Source organism: Pelobates fuscus, chromosome 6 (genome assembly GCF_036172605.1).
Source record: "Pelobates fuscus isolate aPelFus1 chromosome 6, aPelFus1.pri, whole genome shotgun sequence".
Classification (NCBI taxonomy): Eukaryota; Metazoa; Chordata; class Amphibia; order Anura; family Pelobatidae; genus Pelobates; species Pelobates fuscus.
In genome coordinates, this window is record NC_086322.1 from 60,705,678 (window position 1) to 60,711,677 (window position 6,000).

Consider the following 6,000-nt stretch of genomic DNA (forward strand, 5'->3'; position numbering starts at 1 on the left):
GTTGTCAAGCTTTTTTTTTTTCTTCCTCCAAATGCTTTGTATACTGTTTTGCCATCCTCTATTAATAAGCAATTCTGCATAACACCTCTTAATAAAACATAAGACAGGTACTCATTGTAATGAAGAATTACATTGGCAGATTTCACCGAAATGTGTAGACTGCCATCTAGTGGCACATTTGAAAACTAGACATTAATGTTGAATTTATCATTTGAAATCGGTGTGTACACTTAGTACGTAACCATAATGATACATAGATAGATAGATAGATAGATAGATAGATAAAATAAACTTGGATTTTTTACAAAGAAATCTGATTGGAAAAATGTGCAGTCTGTGTCTAATGTGTTTGTGTGCCAACTGTGTGTAATGTGTGTGGTGTGTACCAGCTGAGTGTAATTTATGATCTGTTTGTTGGCTATTTGTTGTATGTGAAGTGTGCGCTAGTTCTGTGTAATGTGTGCTAGTGCACCAGCTGTGTATAAGTTTGCTGGGTTCGCCTGGTATGTAATGTATGCAGTGTCTGTAATGTGTGTGAGATTATTGCTGACTGAGTGGGTGTATATGCTGTGTGCTGGCTATGTGCATTGTGTGGTTGTGTACTGGTTGTGTGCTGGCTGCATGTGTGATGTTTGCAGGAAGTATGTAATGTGTGTGGTGTGGTGTGTATAATGTGCTCATCTGCTTAGTTTTGCCCCCTCTCCTGCTGAGCTTTCCAGAAGGAAGGAGCTATGGTTGTAATGCTCCATTGGGCGATAAACTCCCTGGTGGTTGAGTGGAGGAGCATGTGATCTGCACCTCTGGCAGGTGCAGACCACAGTAATCGTTCCCTCGTAGTCCATGAGTCAGAGTGCAGCTGTTAGAATTCCCAATGTGCGCTTATTAGTGGACAGTGGACCATAAGGGACATAGCAATGTAGTGATGGCTTTGGGGGAAAAGGCAGGAATTCTTAGACATCAGAGTTGTACTCTCATGCATAAAACTTAGCAGATAAGAGAAAAACGGAGTAGCACTAATAAAGTATTAATATAATCTACATATAGCATGCAAATGCACATTTATTAAACAATAATGAAAAAGCAAATATGAACCCTAAAAACAAAGAATATGCAGTAGATATAGTAGGGTACACTTTAAAATAATACACAAGACTTACAGGTTCAATGTAAAAGTCAATGTTAGTAAAGACTAAGGGGCAAATCAGCAGTCTCATTCCATCCCATAACTCCAGTAAGCCGGTGATTTAGATATAGATTATGTATCTAAGCAGCAGAGAGAGAAATGTAGAAGTAATGCTCCTATGTGGATAAATGGATTATAATCCAGAGAGGTAGTGAAATAAGCGGGGATCCTCGCAACAAAGAAAGCTCCTTGGGGTAGTGGCTGGATAGCAGGTATGACACAGCTCCTTGGTGTAGTGGCTGGATAGCAGGTTTAACACAGCTCCTTGGTGTAGTGGCTGGATAGCAGGTTTAACACAGCTCCTTGGGGTAGTGGATGAATAGCAGGTATGACACAGCTTCTTGGGGTAGTGGCTGGATAGCAGGTATAACTCAGCTCTTTGGGGTAGTGGCTGGATTTCAGGTATAACACAGCTCCTTGGTGTAGTGGATGAATAGCAGGTATGACACAGCTTCTTGGGGTAGTGGCTGGATTTCAGGTATAACACAGCTCCTTGGTGTAGTGGCTGGATAGCAGGTATAACACAGCTCCTTGGTGTAGTGGTTGCATAGCAGGTATTACAGTTCCTTGTTGTAGTGGCTGGATAGCAGGTATAACACAGCTCCTTGGTGTAGTGGTTTAATAGCAGACATAACACAGCTCCTTGGTGTAGTGGCTGGATAGCAGGTATAACACAGCTCCTTGGTGTAGTGGTTGGATAGCAGCAGGGCCGGTGCTAGGATTTTTGACTACACAGGCGAAGATGCATTTTGACGCCCCACCCCACGCCTCTCCCCAAAAAATAAACAATGCATCTTCACCTCTGTGTCTCGTAGCCCCCTTTTGAATTTCTTAGCCCCCATTAGTGTTGCATATCCAACCTCTTCAATGTCTTACCCCTTTGGCCCCTTTGTGCCCTTTAGTGTGTCTCCTACAACCCCTCTTATGTATTTCTTACTTCCCCGCCAGCCCATTTCTGTCTCTTTCTTCCCCTCAGCCCCTATCTATCTCTCTTTTTTTCCCACATAGACATGGATACAGGCAAAAATACATACATGCACAAATACACAAACATACAGACACACAACCATACAAGCACACAGACATAATTATTCAGGCACACAGTCACAAAGATATACAGACACACAGTCATAAAAGGCACACAATCAAACAAACACAGTCATACAATCTACACATACAGGTACATTGTCGTGCAAACACAGACATACATTCATACAGACACAGGCACACACAGAAATACAGACACAGACAAAGAAACAGAGAGGCATATAGAGACATACATACACAATGATACAGACAGACATACACACACACACACACACTGACAGACAGACAGACATACACACACACACACTGAGACATATACACACACACACTGAGACATATACACACACACACTGACAGACAGACACACATACACACTGACAGACAGACACACACTGACAGACAGACACACACTGACAGACAGACACACACTGACAGACAGACACACTGACAGACAGACACACTGACAGACAGACACACACTGACAGACAGACACACTGACAGACAGACACACACTGACAGACAGACATACACACACTGACAGACAGACACACACACTGACAGACATACACACACTGACAGACATACACACACTGACAGACATATACACACACTGACAGACATATACACACACTGACAGACATACACACACTGACAGACAGACATACACACACACTGACAGACAGACATACACACACACTGACAGACATACACACACACAGACAGACATACACACACACAGACAGACATACACACACACTGACAGACAGACACACACACACACTGACAGACAGACACACACACACTGACAGACATATACACACACACACTGACAGACAGACATACACACACACTGACAGACAGACATACAGACATACACACACTGACAGACAGGTTCAGGAGGGTAGCTTACCTGGGATCCAAAGTGCTGCCTGAGGTAGTTGGGAGTTGGAGGAGCTGGTCCTGCCCAGCCCCCCTCCTCTCTGCCTCCTCTCTGCTCTCTTCTTGGGGGGACTTCCTCCCATGCTGAAGTGAGGGGCCGGCGGTAGCTCTGCCCCTGCTGGGCGCCAGCCGCGCTGTGTGCTACAGAGGGAGCAGGGATATGACGTGTTCATATCCCCGCCCCCTCCACACAGTCCGCGGCACTGCCGGCTTGCGCTCGGTCACGCTACAAGAAGTGACCGGCAGGAGAGGGGAGCTGTGCGCTTCCCAACCTCCTGCTGGTCACCCGGACTTTTGCGCCCCCCGGGCCGGTGCGCCCTAAGGCGGCCGCCTGAGCTGCCTTATGGACGCGCCGGCCCTGGATAGCAGATATAACACAGCTCCTTGGTGTAGTGGCTGGATAGCAGGTATTACAGTTCCTTGGGGTAGTGGCTGGATAGCAGGTATAACACTGCTTATTGATGTAGTGGCTGGATAAAATGTATAACACAGCTTATTGGTGTAGTGGTTGGATAGCAGGTATAACACAGCTCCTTGGTGTAGTGGCTGGATAGCAGGTATAACGCAGCTCCTTGGTGTAGTGGTTGGATAGCAGATATAACACAGCTCCTTGGTGTAGTGGCTGGATAGCAGGTTTAACACAGCTCCTTGGTGTAGTGGCTGGATAGCAGGTATTACAGTTCCTTGGGGTAGTGGCTGGATAGCAGGTATAACACAGCTTATTGATGTAGTGGCTGGATAAAAGGTATAACACAGTTTATTGGTGTAGTGGCTGAATTACCTTAATATGCTAGGAGGTATGCTGCCTTCAGCGTGTGAAGTTCCAATCACAGCAACAAGCAATATAGCAGATATAGTGCTGCTTGTCAATGCCATGGCTGGATGAAGCACATGTGCCCAGAAATATGTTGCCTTCAAAGTGTAGAATTTGAATCTCAGCACAATGTCTACGCGATTTGTTCAGGATGGACTTTTTCAAGACTAGGCTACGTGTTGCAGGATGAAGTCCAATAAGAAGAGGCTTAATATCAGTGCCAAGCTGGAGCAGTTATTAGCAGCAGTAAATAAATACATCAGTACACTGAAACATGTTGTGGTCTATAGTATAGAAAAATAATCAAATAAACTTATTTTTTAAACATGTGTGTTTTAACGCTATTTATAAAAGGAGAATTATAAATAAAAAAGTAAACATAATAACCAAATATTAATAATATAATAATAAAAAATGGTCTTAACCACGTATTCAACATAACGTAACCTGAGCATGATATAGAAATTATATAGATATATGGTGAGTGATGCAGGAAATAAATAATAAAAACTAACACACCCACCCATCTGTATATATTTACATGAATATTTGGGAAAGAAAACACTACATATTTCATAATCACAGGTGTAATCGAAACCTCTGGATCTCAATGGCCCCGAGTTAAATACCAACCCAATTGTCTACTTTCATCAGATGTTACACTCAAAGATTATATATATAAAAACTACAAGAAGCAGTTTTCCTGGAAAAATGAACACAGGTGTATTATAAACCTCTGGATCTCAGTGGCCTCTATTTCAATAGAGACCCCGTCACTTGAATCTAGAATCTCTTTAAAAACTTTAGCAAGTTTTGCTCCTCATTACCAAATTTTGCCTTACCACATCTGGGACACACACCATACTTGTGGAACTTTTATCTTTTTCCTTTTTAGTTTAATTCTTTATTTTAAGATTTTGTAAAGAGACATATATAAATAAATACATGCTTCCTTTGTGATTAGGTAGTCACATTGTTACAAGTGTAAAGCTCATTTTGTTGAGTCTACAGGCATGTATGTAACTTGTTGCAAGAGATATCATCGTTTCGTATGAAGACCTCTATGTAGCATACATTTTAGAAGACAATAACAATAAAACATTTATGCAAAACTATGTGTCTTTATGTTCTAGACTTCGGAGTTATTGGATGCCTCCGAGTGTGAGTATGAGTACTAAGATATCTCCAGGGTAGAATCTTACATAACGATCATGGTCTCGCATGGCAGGGTGTGAGGGCGTCTGATCTTTCCTTTAGATAGAGTGGGTATGCAGTTCAGAGATTAGAAGATGGCATCATCATGGGCACTTCCCAAGGGTTGTATTGTACGGGGTTAATCGTATCAGAGCTTGAGTGTCAGATTGCTTTCTGGCGGGCCCTCAAAATCTCCATATCGGTGTTACAGTGGCGTATTTAGTACTGCGTGACATTGGGAAGGTGGGTCACAGAGAGTAATGGAACTTTTATCCTATTACTAGTTTGTGCACTTATTGTATGAGTTTATACATCTTGACATACAATAAAACTGATAGTGTTTTATAGATCATTGTCACATTACTTTGGTAATATACGCTAATCTGGCACATTCTGAACAGGGGGCATGTCTACATCACAAATATGTCACAAGAGAAGGCAATTCATTAAGGCTTCCCCGTTTAAAGGGAAACTATAGTGCTAATACAAAGTTGTATTCCATGCGCTAAAGTACCCTATAGCGCCTCTCCCCCCCTCCCCCCCCCCCTAATTCAAGACCTGGAAGTGCTTCTAGAAGTGGAGTTAACTGTGCAAGGTAATTATTGCAGTTTATCAATAACAGGCAGGGTTAAACTGATAGTGGTACTGCACCTAATTCCACTTCAATCCACTTCAAGTCAGTGGCGGAACTAATGTAGAGAGGGCCCCTGTACAAGAATTTTTAGGGGGGCCCCTCTAGTGCAAGAGTGGCGAAAAGATAGAGTCCCATCTGTCCCATGATGCTAAACCAGCTGTAGATCTAACATTTGCCCATCCTTGCAGG